Below are 18237 nucleotides of genomic sequence, written 5' to 3'. Positions count from 1 at the left end.
CCATTCTAAGAGCTTTGCACCTCTCCCCCCTCGACTCCTGCAACGTCGTAACATCAGGTGTTTCTCCACATGGTTTCGGGGCTGTACGCTGTGAACCTGGCTTGTTTTCTTCCGAGATAGCAGCTTGGCGTCCTTATTTTTGTTTTCAAGAGCCAGAACCTATCAGTCTTGTAAATGATATCTTTGGATGCTAGGGCTTCAGCTGTTAACCTCAGGAAGTCCTTTCCTCCGAAAGATTCTCTTAAGTGGGACGTGGAGTAGAGATGCTCCTTCTGTGTGTCTCCAGAACTTTCGATAAATAGCTGTTTGTCAATAGACAGATTGACCAGCAGAGAACTAGAGATGCGAAGACTCATCCAGAATCATCTGTCATTGGAAGTGTGTGTATAACGGGAAATTGCCTTGCAAATCCCACCTGTACAGTTGAGAGAGGGTACTTACTGGGGTGGGGTATGCCCTGGTGTGGTGGGAGAGGGGTGGAAGAGAGGAGAACACTGATGTTGGAGGGTTGCTTGCCACTGTATTAAAGTGATTCTCCTGCTCCTCCTCAGGCACCTTTGTTTTTAAATGTTACTGTTCACGGTTGATATTTGCAGAAACGATCGCGAGGGTTCTTTTTTCTAAGCCCTGAAATGCTACTAACAAAAGATTTATTGAGATGGAGCGTTCATACATGGTAAGTTCTGGAAGGAGGAGCAACTCTCTGGGTTAGTTCTTGACAAATTTGGCAGCCGGAGTGCAGGTTCCTTGAGACGTGAGATCTGCTTTTTCACTCTCTGCTAGGACTTTTGTTTGTCTAAACCTCAACTAGCTCGCTAGTCACAGGAAATAGCAAGAGCTGCTTCCGAAGTCTTTACGAAGATGACCTGGGCTACTGTGTTTGTAGAGGCTTGCCGTAGCCTCAACTCCTGGGGCCGCTGCCTTGCCCTGTCCTGCGGGCTCTGTGTGGGGCCCTCTGGTGGGACCTGATCTACTCCTTTATGTTATTACAGCGTCTGCAGCGTCGTCCCCTCCGCCGCCACTCACACATGACCATCTTTAGATGAGTGATTGCATGAAATAGCTGTTGAAGTTTGTTTTTTTTCCCCAGCCTCTTACATAATGTACATCTGTAATTATTCCTCCTTAACTAACTGAAGCTCAGGGATGTTAAGCATCATTCCCAAGGACATTGAACTCTGCGGTGGCAGCTCAGGTTGTAGACTTTTTATCAAAACAACAGCAGCAAAAACCCCTTTATGCCACTAAGATTGCAGAAAGTGTTACTGACTTGAAGAGCTGGTTACAGATTTCTTTAAGCATTACTATAGCCAATTTAGAAGCTTTTTTTTAAAAAAATATAAGACAATATTTCAAGTTTCTCTGTTTTGTGATGTTCAATTCGAATCAGTAAAACAGCATCGTGTTTGTGCATGTGAAAAATAAGTGATGCCCTTGGAGTGGCTTTTGTGTCCTAAGTGTAGAGAGGGTGAGTTCCTCTCCTTCTCTGCTACATTCTCGGGTTCCCTCCCGGAGCCCAGCTTCAGGATCCGTCCGCTCAGCCTGGAGGCCTGCATAGCTACCAGTTGTGTGTAAGCAGCGCTTGTGGATAAGGGGCATTTCTGGGTGGGCAAGGGCAGTCCTGCCTTTGTGGAGCTTGCGTCGCTTGCTAGTCGTGTCCAACTCTCTGCGACCCCCTAGACTGTAGCCCACCAGGCTCCTCTGTCCATGGGATTCTGCAGGCAAGAACGCTAGAGTGGGTAGCCATTCCCTTCTCATGGAGCTTATGAACCGATTTCTGCATTGACTCTGGAGGCTGTAAAATGTTCAGCAGGGGAGACTGGGCGTGCTTGTGACATAGACGCCAGGCTTCTGTGTTGCCTACAGTGTGAGAGAGCTGTTTTCACAGAAACCGAAGGATGCTGCCAAGGGAGAGAGGAGTTCTTACCTTCCTTCTGTGATGAACACAGTATTAGTGCTTTAAGAGGAAGGATGGATGCCTGTGTAGGTCAGAAGGATCACAGGGTAGACTTTGTTCTGGGCTCCAATTGGTTTAACAGTAGGCCGGCATGGTTCTGGGGTCCCCTCTGTAATGGTTTCAGCATCTCTGGACCACTTTTGACATTTAAAGATAAGTGGGGGGAAAAAAAAGTTCAAAGATGTCCGTAATCATTATTATTAAAGTGGGCAGCATTTTTGAGAAACTGTTTTGCTGTGGTGCTCTGCATTTCACCCACAAGAGAGCAGAGCCCAAGAACCAGAAATTCACTGTATTTTCTGTTACCTAGCAGTGTAAGGACATGAAAATTCAGGCAGTTTGTAGACAGAGCTGAGCATTAAGTTTACAGCCTTTCTGTGGATTTTTTCAGACCCATTTGAGCTTTTTCAGCCTGATTCAGCGCTCTCTGCCCTAGACTAATTCTGTTTTAGCTTCTGTTGTAAGTTGCTCTTATACTTCACATTCTCTTCAACTTTAAAAAAAAAAAGTCTTGTGTATGTAATCTGATGTGGGTGTCTTATTACAAACAGAAAAATGTTCTACTATTAGAGATCAGGTTTCCAGCTCATGTGGGTGACCTCAATGGTTCTCTTTCCTTTTGCTGCTGGGGAGCCAGAGACTTGGGCATTTTTGAAGATGCTATTGTTTTAGCATTTGGAGGAGAACAGTTATCTGTTAGGAGTTGAGTACTTGATACCTGATAGCCTTAAGGCTTCGTCATGTCTACCAGTGAAGAATTAAATACTTCAACACTGCAGAGATAGTCAGTAGTGAAATGGTGGTTTTGTGGAAACACAATAGCTACTTATCTGGATGGCCTAGAAGGAATACGCTTACTTAAAATAATCCTTCCACTGCTCATGAGACTGATTGAATCAGCACCCTGAGTAATCCTGGAAGGTACTTAATGAAAGCGCAACACGATGGCCAATTTTCCATGTGCTTGAAGAATCTCTCTTCAAGCACAGGGATTATTAACACTGGTGCTGGGAGCACACGCTTACAATAATAGCGTGTGCTCGGTCGTGTCCGACTCTTTGCGACCCCATGGACTGCAGTGATTTCCCAGGCAAGAAGACTGGAGTGGGTTGCCATTTCCTCCTCCAGAGGATCTTCTTGACGCAGGCATCAAACTCACATCTCTTGCATCTCCTGCATCTCCTGCACCGGCAGGCGGCTTCTTTACCGGTAGCACTACTCAGGACCTCAACCTTTTACCATGCCTGTTTTTAGGAGTCAAAATTTGAGCAGAGAATTTGAGGACAGGACAAATAGGCACCGATGTTTATATTAGTAACAGCACCTGGGTATGTCTGTACGGTGACATGGCCCTTCACCGTGATACGTAGAGAATGTTTTCTTTTTGGTAATTTTGTTTTTATGTGTCTTGATTATGAGTTCTTTTATCTGTTGACTTCCTCAGGCTGGAATAATTTTAAGGAGCATGTAGCTTTCTTCTTGAGGATTCTGGTGGCGGGGACAGTACCTTTGTTTCATCTAATGAAGGCTCATATGATCTGAACGAGACAAATGAGGTTGGTGTGAGTGACTCACGGAGAGCGGTAGGGAAAAAAGGTGGTTTTCACAGTGTTGCTGTTGCATCTGCTCCTAGAAATTCACTGACTCCTTGTGTGGTGACGATCACTGAACACTGACTAATTGATGAAGCATAATTACCGCTATCCTTCCAGGGAAAGCATTCCTGGGAGCACTGGCTTCTTGTTATCATGGGGGCTTTTTGTTATCATGTCCAGATGTGTGGACATTTGCATGTATATAGATTCTGTTCGGAGAAGGAAATGGCAACCCGCTCCAGTATTCTTCCCCGGGGAATCCCATGGACCAAGGAGCCTGGCAGGCGGTAGTCCATGGGGTCACAAAGAGTCAGGCACGCCTGAATGAGTAAACAACAAACAGGGTTCTGTCTGGGGCTTCCCTGGTGGCTCAGCCGTGAAGAATCTGCAACGCAGGAGACATGAGACTCTGGTTTGATCCTGGATGGGGAAGGTCCCCTGGAGGAGGAAATGGCTACCCACTCCAGTGTTCTTGCCTGGAGAATCCCGTGGACAGAGGAGCCTGGAGGGCAAGAGTCGGGCATGACCACGGCGCAGGTTCTGTTTTGCCTTAAAAAGGGAAAAAAGAAAACTATCGATTTAACGATAAAGAGAAGGTGTGCTCACTCTGTCTCCGATGGACTTCTGTCCCCCCGGGCGGCCAGCACTGCCTGCCGGTCAGGTCACCGTGTGGGTAGATCCTGGTGCCATAGCCGGTGCCTTCCTGTGACCAGAGCATGCTGGGGACGCCCCTCATCCTTTTCTCTTTCTCTCCGTGCCTCTCGTCCTCTTGTCTTTGCTCTCCGCACCTGACACTGTGGCTTTTCCAACATTTTGGCCACGGCCCAGAAGAAGAAAAGCTTTCACCTTGTGACCCTCGGACTCATACAACTTCATGAAACAGTTCTTACCCTCACTTTTGCAGTTATAGCTTGAGTTGTTGTATTTCTTTGCATGTCACTCTGTCTGAGTAAAAGTTGGGTCATGACTCATTATGTTGACTTGAGGATCTGCAAATGAACTGGGTGGGACCTGTAGGTGAAAAAACATGATTTGGTTTTTTATCTCCTTCGTTGGATAAACTTGCTTCTGGCTCCTCCGTTTATGTCCTGGGAGCTTTGACTAACCGCTGGGGCATGAAGGGTGTGCAGAGGAGCTGGAATCCGCGTGTGGCTGCACAGGGTGACGTCATCACATTGTTCTCAGTCGAGAGCCCTGGAGGCCTTGACATGCCCACTCGGACTGCCCTTTTAGAAGCAGCTCTGCTGTAGCCTAAGGCTGTCCTCTTCCGGATTTTTAAAGTCAGTGCTCAAGAAAGCGGTCACTCCCCTTTGGTTAAGCCTGTTTAGGTCCCTCTTGTTCCCCCAAAGCATGCTCCATTGAGACTGCCCAGTAGACCCTGGGGAGCACACCGATCAGATCCTTTGCAGCCTGAGGTGAGGGCGTTGCTCACTGCATTTGTGCGTGCATCCTTTGTGTCCTAGCAGCTGTAGAGACACCATGTATCCAAGATCTGGGCTTTCTGTGGCCACGATTTCCAGAGAGAGGACGGAAGCAGTGATGGTACGCATTCTACAGTCGCCTCCCCAGCATGGGTCCCTTCCCCCAGGTGGCAGTTACTGAGTCACGGGTCCAGTAATACTCCTCGGGGACTTCAGGATCTGCCTCTCTAACCAGGAGGGGCTGGACGCTTCTGGGTGTGAGATGAAGTAATTCTTTGGCTCTCAGGACCCTTTAACCAGGTTCTCTGTTGTCCATGGGTGTGTGCTCAGTTGTGCCTGACTCTTTCCAGCCCCCTGGACTGTAACCAGCCAGGTTCCTCTGCTTTGGGATTTCCCAGGCAAGAATACTGGCATGGATTGCCACTTCCTCCTCCAGGGGATCTTCCCAGCCCAGGGATGGAACCTGGGTCTCACTCATTGAGACTCACTCTCTCCTTCATTGGCAGGCGGGTTCTTTACCAGAAGCACCACCTGGGAAGCCTCCCCCCCCCGCCCACCGCCCGTTGTTTATATTTCGTCCTATTTCCTTCTGTCTCTCTGTATGTATGTGTGTAGTGTTTGTATATGTGTATACACACATATGTGGGTTATTTTTACTGAAACATTTGAGAGCAAATGGCAGATATCATGCCTCTTTACTCCTAAGTACTTACGTATGTATTTCCTAAGAACAAGAACATTCTCTTGCATAACCACAGTTCGGTTATCTTTATTACAACGTTACTTAAATATACATAAGCATAAAACCGGGCATAAAATCTTTACGCGTATAGCTCTTTTACAGCTTCATAGCCAGAACTTGAACCTGCAGTTTAAACGTAGCCCACAGAAGTCCGCCACGATCCAGTAGATGACGGTAAACCCTGCTCCTCTAGCGTATGGCGCCTGGCACTGGCGAGCCGCGGTTCATCCCTTTGACGTCACCCTGCCCGTCCTGCCGTGCGTTCTTTGCAGCACTTCCCCCACCACGTTACCTCTGCAAACTCTTGTAAAGTATTTCATTGCATGCGTTACGGTGGCATAAACCACTTTTCTTGTAGTGCAGATAACCTCCATTTCAGGTTTGTTACTGTCCTTTTCTTATGAGACCCGGGGGGAAAAGTGCAAACACAAGTCACCAAAATGGTGTGCCAGCACTACGGTTATATAAACGGTGGGTGTCTGGTTCAGGATATGCTTAGGTCAGATGTTTTTTTTAAAGTGTTCTCAGTGAAATACCAGCGCAAGTGAAAACTCCTCCCAGACGCCTCAGCATTTGCCCGTGGACCTCAGTTTCAGGGTCACTGCATTATCATTCTCACAAGAGCTCTTTTCAGGAGGTGCTGTGATCAGTCCCATTTTATGGACAAGGAAACAGGGAAACAGCGCCTAAATAGCTTGCCTAAGGATGCTTAGCTGGTCCTGGCGCTGCTGAGGTTTGAATTCGGGAGCCTGACTCTGGAGTCTAACCTCTCATTCCTCTATTCGGGTGTCCTCAGGTGGAAGGCATTGAAGACAAAGCTGTAGATTAAAACTAAAACTGTATGCTCCCTCCACCAATAAGTCAGCAAGAAGGTTTTCATTTGGAAAAGGCTTCCCAACCGGTGAACCAGCATTACCCGAGTGTTAGTAGCTGTGATCAGCCACACGTGGAGGATGGATGGCGGCCCCAGAACTTCTTCGTACACTGTGCTTTCTTTTCCTGTGAGTACCTCGGTCTGCTCAAGGAGGGAATCGCAGCTCTTGCTGACACGGGGTGCTTGCAGAGAAACAGGATGCCTCACTGCCGAAGTGCCAGGCAGAGACGAGGTGACCACTGTCCAGAGGCGCTGAGTAAGGAAATAGGCTGGACTCAAGAACCTAAGGTTTTGTGGGTCTGTGTGAGTCCCTAGAGTTGTTTGAGGCGAAGGTTCTTCTCCATTCTGCTTCATATTCCAAGCGTGGACCATTTGGTGCTTATGATCAGCCTCTAATAACATCTGTAGATAATAAAGTAACCATGGGAGTAAAGGCTCATCTCTAAGGAATTAAGTTATTGAACACTAGCAAAAATGATTTCGCTCTAATTATCACCATTACTGCCAAAAACGTACTGAGTCAACGGAGTACCGTGTCCCTCTCGATAATACTTTAGACTTTGCAAAACTTTTGCAATAAGCTTAGTAGGAAGTGTCAGAGGGGAAAATGAAGCTTTAGGACTTTGGATGCCTAAATCAAGATTAAAGTTAAAAAAAAAAAAAAGCTTGAGGGGCTTCTCCCCCCTCCCTACCTCAGTACCTTCGTGTGCAATCACATGCTGCTGTGCTCATCAGAATGTTGTTGTTTTGTTTAATTGCTAAGGTGTGTCTGATTCTTTCGACCCCATGGACTGTAGCCCCCCACCCCCAGCACTTAATAACTGGGTGTCAGCTGTTGGTGGTGCATAGTCCTCCAGGGGAGGAAACCACTGGTCCTGGAGAGCGGTCTTCTTCTCTGGCTTCATGTTCCTACGCCTTTGGATTTTCAAAATAAGGAGACTGAATTTACTGCCTTTTGTTTTTTAGTAAGCTTTCGATTGTATATTGGAGTACAGGTGATTAACAATGTTGTGATGCTTTCTGGTGCACAGCAGAGCTGCTGGCCATACATATACATGTATCCATTCTCCCCCAAACTCCCCTCCCTTCCGGGGCCTACCACACAACATTGAGCACCGTTCTCTGTGCTATACAGCAGGTCCTTGTTGGTTATCTTTAAATACAGCAGTGTGAACCTGTCAATTCTGAACTCCCTAACTATCCCCCACTGCCGGTAACCATAAGTGCCTTCTCTAATTTTGTGAGTCTGTTTCTGTTTTGTGAATAAGTTCATATCTATCATTTCTTTTTAGAGTCCCCATATAAGGGATTGGGTAGCCATTCCCTTCTCCAAGGGATGTTTCTGACTCAAGGATCGAATTTGGGTCTCCTGCATTGCAGGCAGATTCTTTACCATCTGAGCCACAAGGGAAACCCTGCATAAGGGATATCATACGACAATTCTCTTTCTGTGTCTGACTTAACTTCACTAAAGGTTGGAGTTACTAATGTTTCGTGTGTCGTTATTTACCTTTCATGAATAGTGGCAGTGAAAAGGTCATTCCTCAGTAGCCCATTTTATTATGCTTTAAAAAGCTGCATGAAACAATAGGCAGGATATATTAGGAGCTTATTGAAGACACGCTCTAGGTGTGGTCAGAGCTTTCATCAAAGTGCTTCCTAGGGTGGGCACCTCGCATTTAATCAGAAGGGCTGCCCTCCAAAACCAGATTACAAGTGTCTCTGCTATTCTGGTGGTTTTATATCTGATCAAATTAGCATATGAAATGTTAGAAATGGATCTCAGTGGTGGAAATAATGGCCTGTTAACTAGCATAATGGGTGTTGGAAATAGATTCTTCCACTTAATAGCTCTTTAGACACTTGAGAATACTATGTTAACTTTAAATGAATATTTTTCAACCTTTAGAAATCCTTGCTTTTTCTCAATACAAAGAAAAACATTTTGAGCTATTTTAATGTCATTTGCAATTAAATTGAAAATATCAGAGTCAAAAGTCCTTGGCTGAAATAAACACTGACCTTTTTTTACTTGATGGGTTCCTCCGTCCCCATCCTCTCTTCCCTTTCCTATGCCTTGCGAGTCCTTGCCCCAATCAGCACCTTGTCCAAACATCTGCAGCACTAGCACCCCTTCTTTGTTGGGTGTCTTCCAAACCATCACGGCAGGATGTCTTCTCCCTACACCCTGATTCATCAGTGTCCTTCCTGTAAGGTGGGAAAGTGCTGTGTGTGTGTGTGTGTGTGTGTGTGTGTGTATGGTCTGGGTGCAGTGCACCCAGGACCGCCACCAGCTTTGCCTTAGTCAGGAGTTCTTGGGGGTGAAGGGACAGAAGAGCGAGGATGCCTGAAGCCGCCAAGTGTGAGAGGGCAGGGGCATGGGACCCCGGGAGAACACAGCTCTTCCTCCCTTTCAGCGGGCAGCCCCTCACCCAGTTCCTGCCACGTCTCTGCAGGCGCTGGTTCCTGGGACTCGCCTGGTGGGCTTCTTCCCGCCCTCACTATCACAGTGGGAGCTTGAAATCAGCCCTGGTGGGAGTGCTGACACCAGACCATGATTTTCTGTTTTCTCTCCCTAGAGAGCCAGTCCTTATCACTGGCTCCAGCTGACTGCTTTTACACGTGAATGTGGAGCCCTGGTTGTTCTAGACAAGTGAAGCCTGGATTTCTATGTGAAATTTCTAGATATTTAAAATTCCATATGAGGCCTTCAGGAGTTCCCTCGCCAAGAGGGAACCAGTGAGTATGCAGCTCGTGTGTGCTTTCTGGCCTAATCCCAGCACTTCTATTAATACTGAAGAACAGGTTTGTTTTTTTTTTTTCAAAGCAGCTTGCATCATCCTCTCTTCCCTCCCACTTTGTAGTTGTGAGTTCCTGTAGCAATTCTTTACGAACTCAAAAGGGAGATATTTAATATTAAAACAGCTCCTGGGATCTTTCATGATCTCCAGGTGGAAACGAATTTGCATATGTGTATATTTTTCTTCTCATCCAGACTTTTTATTTTTAAAAGAAAAATGGCTGCATCTTTTCTTCATCTTTTGTTTTCTTAAAGATTTATGTAGCATACTTACAAAATGCTTGTTGACGTGGCATTTTATGTGGATATAATTTGTAGAAGCAATACGTATGGGATTTACACTTTTAGAGAGATCGAATCCAGTTTGAAAAATCAAACTGTTGCCCCTCAGCGGCGTTGCGATCTATTGTAACTGCTTTTTCTTTATTGGATCGAGCTCTTGATTCCTTGTAAATGAAATGAGTAAATCTTCTTTGCATTTGAAATCTGGGGAAGTTAGCATTTCTTTCTCTAGGACTGCCTTTCTCATCACATTTTTTACATACATTTGTGTTTTTCCCCTGTGAAAAATATTGCTTAAATGTCCCTTCTTTTATGGAGCTTAACTTGTTTAACTAGGCTATAATCAGTTTTCTTTAATGAACTAGACCAAGCAGAAATCTGTTCCCCCCCCAACCCCCACGAGTAAGTAGGAGTTGAGAACGATGATTTTTTTTCAGTTCCCAGCAAAGTGTTAGCTTTAGGGTGCTCTGAATAAAATTGAATTACATAGGAATGTTTCATTTAGGAATTCAGGAGGACAGACTGGATTTTTGGAGTAAATTGGCAGCCTGAACACATGTACCAGGTTCCTCTCTTATCAAAAACTCTGTAAAATGATGACAAAATAGACATTAAGAAAAGTCTCTACCCCTGCTGGAAAACTAGCCTGGGTATCTGCCTTCATTACTCCAAAAGTTATAAGGAATTCCTGGAAAGCTGAAAACAGGTGGGAGTAGATTGACAAAAGGAAGCAAAAACAAAAATAAAAAATCGAACAACACAGGTGCAAAGCCGAATTAAAAGCAGAACTTAACAGCACCGAGCAACTGCCAGTGGGAAGGGCCCCTGGAGCAAAATTCAGGCAATTAAAGTATTCCATCTGTAACAGTTGACCCAACCCCCCCTCCCCCCCTTCCCGCCTCAGCCAAGAAGTTAGACTGTGCTCTCGGGAAAGTCAACATCCTGTTTGGGAGGGTTTCCCAAGTGGGTTTAGGGACCTGAGTGAGGAGCAGAGCAGAGCTTAACATCACCGTGGGCGCCCGCGACACGCAGGGTGCTGCGGAAGGAAGCCTCAGCCTTCTGGGGGCAGTGTCTGCTAAAATGCTTCACACCAGAGGCAAGACTTCATAGTTTTTGACAGGTTTGTTTTGTCTCCCCACCTGCCTGCTGCTTGGTCCTCACTGCCATACCCTGGAGGAAAGCCATCATTTGATGCATCCTATACTCTTGCCTAGAGCCCTAAGGTTGAGCCTCTCCGTGGATGACCTCATGCCAGAGAGGAAGCCTGCTTTACGTGTGCTTGTGGGTCAGCCCAGTCGTTTCTTAAGTATGAATGAATCTCAAGGGATCATTGGACATTTGAATAAAACAAATAGGATGAAAGAAAAGACACAAGTCGCATACTTGGGAATTTAGGAAGTGTGTAAATGTATCAAGTAAGGGCTTCTTAGGTGGCGCTGTTGGTACAGAACCTGCCTGCCAAAGGTAAGGAGATGGAAGAGAGGCAGGTTCGATCGCTGAGACTCTGTTCTGGGTTGGGAAGAGCCGATGGAGCAGAGCAGGGCAACCCACTCCAGTGTTCTTGCCTAGAAAATCCCATGGACAGAGGAGCCTGGCGGGCGACAGTCTGGGGCCACAAGGAGTTAGACACGACTGAAGCGACTTAGCATGCACGCACACATTAAAAAAAGTAGTCTGCTATGAAAAAGCTGATTTAGAACAACAAAGTTAATGGAAGGTAAGTGAAGTGAAGTCGCTCAGTCGTGTCCGACTCTTTGCGACCCCATGGACTGTAGCCTTCCAGGCTCCTCTGTCTATGGGATTTTCCAGGCAATATACTGGAGTGGATTGCCATTTCCTTCTCCAGCGGATCTTCCCAACCCAGGGATTGAACCCGGGTCTCTCACATAGTAGACAGACATTTTACCATCTGAGCCACCAGGGAAGTCTTGGAAGGTAAAGCTATGATTATTGAATTTGAAAGATTAAAAAGATCAGCCAGGTAATCAAATAGGTATGATTAAAGACAAAGTTAGGGATCTGTAAGACTGGCAACAAAATGTACAATTAGGTAAAGATACTGGGATCTTACACGTGTGTCAGATTGAAGTTCTGGTGGGGTGAGGCCAAAGCAATATTGAGAAGAGAATGCATTTATTAGGAAAATAGGAAATAAGTGAGTCAAATGTTCAACCAAAACAATAACAGCAGAAAAACTGATATCTGCTCTTTATAAAAACAAAAATGAGCCAGCAAACAAACAATGAAACCCCAAACTTGTTTTTTTTTTTTTTAATGTTGTTTGGTCACTAAGTCGTGTCCGACTCTGCAACCCCAGGGACTGCAGCACCAGGCTTCCCTGTCCTCGTGTCTCCTGGAGTTCACTTAAACTCACCATCGCACGCTTTGTCACCGTGTCTCCTCCTGCCCCCAATCTTTCCCAGAGTCAGGATCTTTCCCAGTGAGTGGGCTCTTTGCATCAGGAGGCCAAAGTACTGGAGCTTCAGCATCAGTCCTTTCAGTGAATATTCAGGGCTGATTTCCTTTACGATGGACTGGTTTGATTTCCTTGCCGTCCAAGGACTCTCAAGTCCTTTCCACCACCGTAGTTCATCAGTGCTCAGCCGTGTTTATGGTCCAGTGCTTACATCTGTACATGACTACTGGAAAAACCATGGCTTTGACTAGACGGACCTTTGTTTGCAAAGTGATGTTTCGGCTTTTTAATACACTGTCTAGGTTTGTCACAGCTTTTCTTTGAAGGAGCAAGCATCTTTTAATATTATAGCTGCAGTCACCATCTGCAGTGATTTTGGAGCCCCCCAAAATAAAATCTGCCATTGTTTCCATTGTTTCCCCATCTCTCTGCCATGAAGTGATGGGACCAGATGCCATGATCATTGTTTTTTGAATGTTGAGTTTTAAGCCAGCTTTTTCACTCTGCCATTAGGGTGGTATCATCCGTATATCTGAGGTTGTTGATATTTATCCCAGCAATCTTGATTCCAGCTTGTCATTCATCCAGCCTGGCATTTCACATGATGTACTCTGCATTTAAGTCAAATAAGCAGGGTGACAATATACGGCCTTGATGTACTCCTTTTCCAGTTTTGAACCAGTCCATGTTCCATGTCCAGTTCTAACTGTTGCTTCTTGACCTATATATAATGAGGCAGATAAGGTGGTCTGGTATTTCCATCTCCTTAAGAATTTTCCACAATTTGTTGTGATCCACACAGTCAAAGGCTTTAGCATAGTCTCAACAAAGCAGAAGTAGGTTTTTTTCTGGTACTCTCTTGCTTTTTCTATGATCCAGTGGATGTTGGCAGTTTGATCTCTGGTTTCTCTGCCTTTTCTAAATCTAGCTTGAATATCTAGAAGGTCTTGGTTCACGTACTGTTGAAGACTAGCTTGAGGGATTTTGGGCATCACCTTGCTCGCATGTGAAATGTGACATTGCCCTTTTTGGGACTGGAATGAAAACTGACCTTTTCCAGTCTTGTGGCCATTGTGAGTTTTCCAAATTTGCTGACATACTGAGTGTAGCACTTTCACAGCATCATCTTTTAGGATTTTAAATAGCTCAATTGCAACTGCCTCACCTCCACTAGCTTTGCTCGAAGTGATGCTTCCTAAGACCCACTTGACTTTATACTCCAGGATGTCTGGCTCTAGGTGAGTGACCACACCATCATGGTTATCTGGGTCATTAAGACCTTTTTTGTACAGTTCTTCTGTGTATTTTTGCAGCCTCTTCTTAATCTCATCTGCTTCTGTTAGCTCCTTGTCATTTCTGTCCAGTGTTGTTTCAGTTTCAAGGGAACAGCAAAGTGATTCAGTTATATACTGAACATGTTTGTTACTAGAAAACTAGTTATCCTTCAAAAGAAACAGTCTTATTGAGGTTTATGTATTTGAGAAACATTTAGAGAGGTCAAGCTAAGATCAGTGAACAATCAGAGTCAAAAACTGTGAATGTCTGTAAGCTCCTGGGCTCTGTGATAGAGAGCCCAAGTAAAGAAATTTGATCTAGACGGTTCTAATATAATTCTTCCTCCAGGGAAAGCAGTGCGGAGATTTTACAAGAGTTCATTCTTTCAAAAAATATTATCGAGGGCCAGGTTTGTATAGAAAGGCATGCTAGATTTGAATAGAATACATTGAAATGTACAAGACACAGTATTTGCCTGAAAGCTAGCAAGACCGATGTTAATAAACAGTTGTGTTAGTATTCACTTGCTGCTGTGGCAATCAGTGCAAACTTAGCAGCTCAGAAAACACCTGTTTATTTTATTCTATTGATTGACCTTATATCTTCCTGAATTAAGCAGTTTGACTGTAGGTTCACTTTTCCTTGTTATTTTCTTTGAACTTTCAGAAGCATTTCAGAGATACATCACAAGAAGCTACTTTACCTTTGTGTGAAAAGATTGTTTAAAAAAATCTTTCTGTATTAAGTTTTGAACCTTTTTTTTTTTTCCTCTAAAAATGGATCAGTCTGAAGAGGTGGCCTTTATGATAATTTCAGTGTGAGGGCAGACCCTGCTTGCCTGTGTCCACAACGCTTCACTTTTTTATGTCAACATACACTTCACGAGCAAAAGGAAAGCCTTGTTAATATTTGTATCATAGCTGAGCATATACTCCATCAGCAGCATTTTAACGAGGGTAAAGTAGTCTTGAGACTTGCTGAAAACCCAGCCGCTGTATTTGTGCAAGACTAGAAGTTATTCACCTATTTTTCAAGAGTACAGAATTAAAAAATCATTATTAATCGTCCTTGAAGTATTTGCATAGAACATATGTAGAGGATGAGGCCAGTTTTGTGTTCGTCTCTGGAATTGGTTATTTTTCATGGTATTGAACTTGAATTTCGGTTCATGTTACGGAAATTACATATGTGTGGTGCAGATAATTTTATAAATTAACGTCCTACTATTAACAGGATGAAAGAATAGCACAGAGAAAGCTTATCAGTTAGAAGATAGTCAAAGAGTAAAGGAATGGCTTTTTTCTGGACAAGAGAGAGGGCTCTTAAATTTTTTGATTTTACCCTTACTTTGAATATTACTGGTTAATCATGGCTGTTTTTGAAGAAGAGAAGAGAATGGCAGCCCCCTCCAGTATTCTTGCCCGGAGAATCCCGTGGACAGAGGAGCCTGGCGGGTTATAGTCCATGAAGTCACAGAAGAACCACTGAGCGGCTACTAACACTTGGCACTTCTTTTTTCTCTTCAAGCGAGACCAGTGAGCCTCTAAATATTGTACAGCACGGTGCTGTGAAGTGCCAGTGTCTTGTTTTGGCATTTGACACCTGTTATTCCACCAAAGTAATTGATGCAGAAAAATGGTACCTAGTGCTTTGTAGTAGACCATGTGCTACTGGTCGGGCCCTCCGCCCCCTCAGCTCTCAGCCAGTGGGAGTCCCCGGAGCCTCCCAAAGCCACGCTCCTTCCCTGGGTGCAGCAGTGGCTGGTGGGTAAGGTGTGTACCGGTCCAGCCAGCCCTCTTGCCCCCTCTCTCTGAAGGTCGCTGTGGCTGCATCCCAACCCAGCTTCTCCCTCAGTTCCCATCTCCTCCCTTCCCCCAGAGGGGTGATCCTGAAGACTCCCCAGCAAACTTCTGCATGCCGTCTCCTGTTTGTCTGCTTTCTGGAGCACTCACCTTGCATTTTTGCCCTTTCGTACTGTTCATGGGGTTCTGGAGGCAAGAATAGTGAAGTGATTTGCCGTTCCCTTCTACAGTGGACCACGTTAGAGACCATCACCGACTCAGTGGACATGAGTTTGAGCAAACCCAGGGAAATACTGAAGGACAGGGAAGCCTGGTATGCTGCAGTCCATGGGGTCACAAAGAGCTGGACACGGCTTAGTCAGAGAACAACAACATCTTGCATTAAACCCCTACTTCCTTTTGAGGACTTCTGTGCAAAACAGACACTAATTTAGGACCTCAGGACTTTTTTTTTTTTTTTTTTTTTAATACAGATAGAATTTTGATTATCCTCTTGATCAGTTCTCCCTCTAAGGCAGAGGTGCCCTAGCAATGTTCCTGATGTCTGCTCTTTATCCTCTGCTTGAATGTAAGGGAGAGTTCGTTACTTCACTACACTGTCAGTAGTTAAACACTTCCAGGGGTTTGGACAGCTTTATTGTTGAATGGAAATATCCATCGCTGTAACTTTCATTCCTTGAGTAAGTTTCTACTCCCAGCTTCTCAGAACATTTAACCCTTGAAATTGTTCCAGTTCCCATCCTTGAGATATTTGAAGAAAGTTATCACATTCCCTTTAGGTTTTCACTCTAATCCTGTAAGAGATGGCAGGTTCGATCCCTGGGTGGGGAAGATCCCCCGGAGGAGGGCACAGCAACCCACTCCAGTATTCTTGCCTGGAAAATCGCACAGACAGAGGAGCGTGGCGGGTTGCAGTCCATGAGGTTGCAAAGAAGGTGGCCACAACTGAGCACGCGTGCATATACACACACACACACACACACACACACACAGACCATAAAGCAGGGCTCACTTTATCATGTTGTACGTCATATCCCCAGTACTTACTTGTCTCACAGTTGGAAGTTTCCTTTTGACCAGCTTCATCTAATTCCTCTCCCGCTGGTAATCACCAGTCTCACCTCTTTTTCTATGAGTCTGTTTGTTTTTGAAGTATAATTGACCTATGAGCCTGTGTTAGTTCCTGGTGCACAACATAGCTATCTGATACTTCTGTATGTTTCACAAAGGGATGACCGCAATAAGTCTAGTTACCATCTGTCACCATTCAAAGATGCCACATTTTTATTGACTCTCTTCTCCACAGTTTCATACCTGTGACTCATTTAGTTTGTAACTGAAACTTTGTGTTTTTTCTTTTTTGAGAAATACAGTTGATGCATAATAATATGTAAGTTTCAGGTGTACAAGAGAATGAGTCACTCTTTTGCAAGGTCATACTCCATTTATAAAGTATTGCCTCTGTTCCCCGTGTAGCGCATAGCAGCCTTAAAGCTTGTTTATTTTCTATGTCCGTCGTACCTCTTAGTCTCTCACCCAGCCCTGCAGTCACCTGCTTGTTCTCTGAACCTGTGCCTCTCTTTCTGTTTTCTCAGGTTTGTTTATTTGTATCTTAGATTTCACGTATAAGTAAGATCGTGTGGTATTTGTCTTCCCCTGTCTGGTATACTTCAGTCAGCATCATGTCCTCCAGAATCATCCAGGTTGTTCCAAAGGGCAGGATTTCTTTCTTTCTTATTGCTGAGGAATAGTCACATATCTGTAATATAATACCTCAGTGTCTATACATGTCACTTTTCCTTTATCCATGCATCTATTTTCCGATACTTGTTTCCATATCTTGGCTATTGAGGCAATGCTGCGTTGAACATGGAAGTGTAGATAGCTCTTTGAGATACTGATTTCATTTTCTTTGGGTATCTACCCGGTAGTGGAATTGCTGAATCATATGATAGTTCTATTAATTTTTTGAGGAACTTCCCTTCTGCACCAGTTTACCTTCTTATCAACACTGTACTCGGGTTTCCTTTTCTTGACAATCTTGTCAATACTTGTTATCTCACCTTTTTGAAAATAGTCCTAACAGGTGACATCTCTTTGTGGTTTTGTTTGCATTTCCCTGATGATAAAGCCTTCTTCAGCGATCAATGCAAAGAAATAAAGGAAAAGAACAGAATGGGAAAGACTAGAGATCTCTTCAAGAAAATTAGAGATACCAAGGGAACATTTCATGCAAAGATGGGCTCAATAAAGGACAGAAATGGTCTGGACCTAACAGAAACAGAAGATCTTAAGAAGAGGTGGCAAGAATACACAGAAGAACTGTACAAAAAAGCTCTTCATGACCCAGATAATCATGATGGTGTGATCACTGATCTAGAGCCAGACATCCTGCAATGTGAAGTCAAGTGGGCCTTGGAAAGCGTCGCTATGAACAAAGCTAGTGGAGGTGATGGAATTCCAGTGGAGCTATTTCAAATCCTGAAAGATGATGCTGTGAAAGTGCTGCACTCAATATGCCAGCAAATTTGGAAAACTCAGCAGTGGCCACAGGACTGGAAAATGTCAGTTTTCATTCCAATTCCAAAGAAAGGCAATGCAAAAGAATGCTCAAACTACCGAACAATTGCACTCATCTCACATGCTAGTAAAGTAATGCTCAAAATTCTCCAAGCCAGGCTTCAGCAGTATGTGAACTGTGAACTTCCAGATGTTCAAGCTGGATTTAGAAAACGCAGAGGAACCAGAGATCAAATTGCCAACATCCGCTGGATCATGGAAAAAGCAAGAGAGTTCCAGAAAAACATCTATTTCTGCTTTATTGACTATGCCAAAGCCTTTGACTATGTGGATCACAATAAACTGTGGAAAATTCTGAGAGAGATGGGAATACCAGACCACCTGACCTGCCTCTTGAGAAATCTGTATGCACACCAGGAAGCAACAGTTAGAACTGGACATGGAACAACAGACTGGTTCCAAATAGGAAAAGGAGTGCATCAAGGCTGTATATTGTCACTCTGCTTATTTAACTTCTATGCAGAGTACATCATGAGAAACGCTGGACTGGAAG

General features: G+C 44.5%; 1 protein-coding gene across 11 annotated transcripts in view; it reads left to right on the top strand.

Annotated features, from left to right (window-relative positions):
- Positions 1-18237, top strand: part of VGLL4 (vestigial like family member 4) — a 156056-nt gene that overhangs the window by 13660 nt on the left and 124159 nt on the right. The window lies entirely within an intron of this gene.

This window comes from Ovis aries, chromosome 19 (genome assembly GCF_016772045.2).
Source record: "Ovis aries strain OAR_USU_Benz2616 breed Rambouillet chromosome 19, ARS-UI_Ramb_v3.0, whole genome shotgun sequence".
In the NCBI taxonomy this organism is placed as follows: domain Eukaryota; kingdom Metazoa; phylum Chordata; class Mammalia; order Artiodactyla; family Bovidae; genus Ovis; species Ovis aries.
The sequence above is the reverse complement of the archived record's forward strand: the minus strand, read 5'-3'. Positions and strand labels throughout refer to the sequence as shown.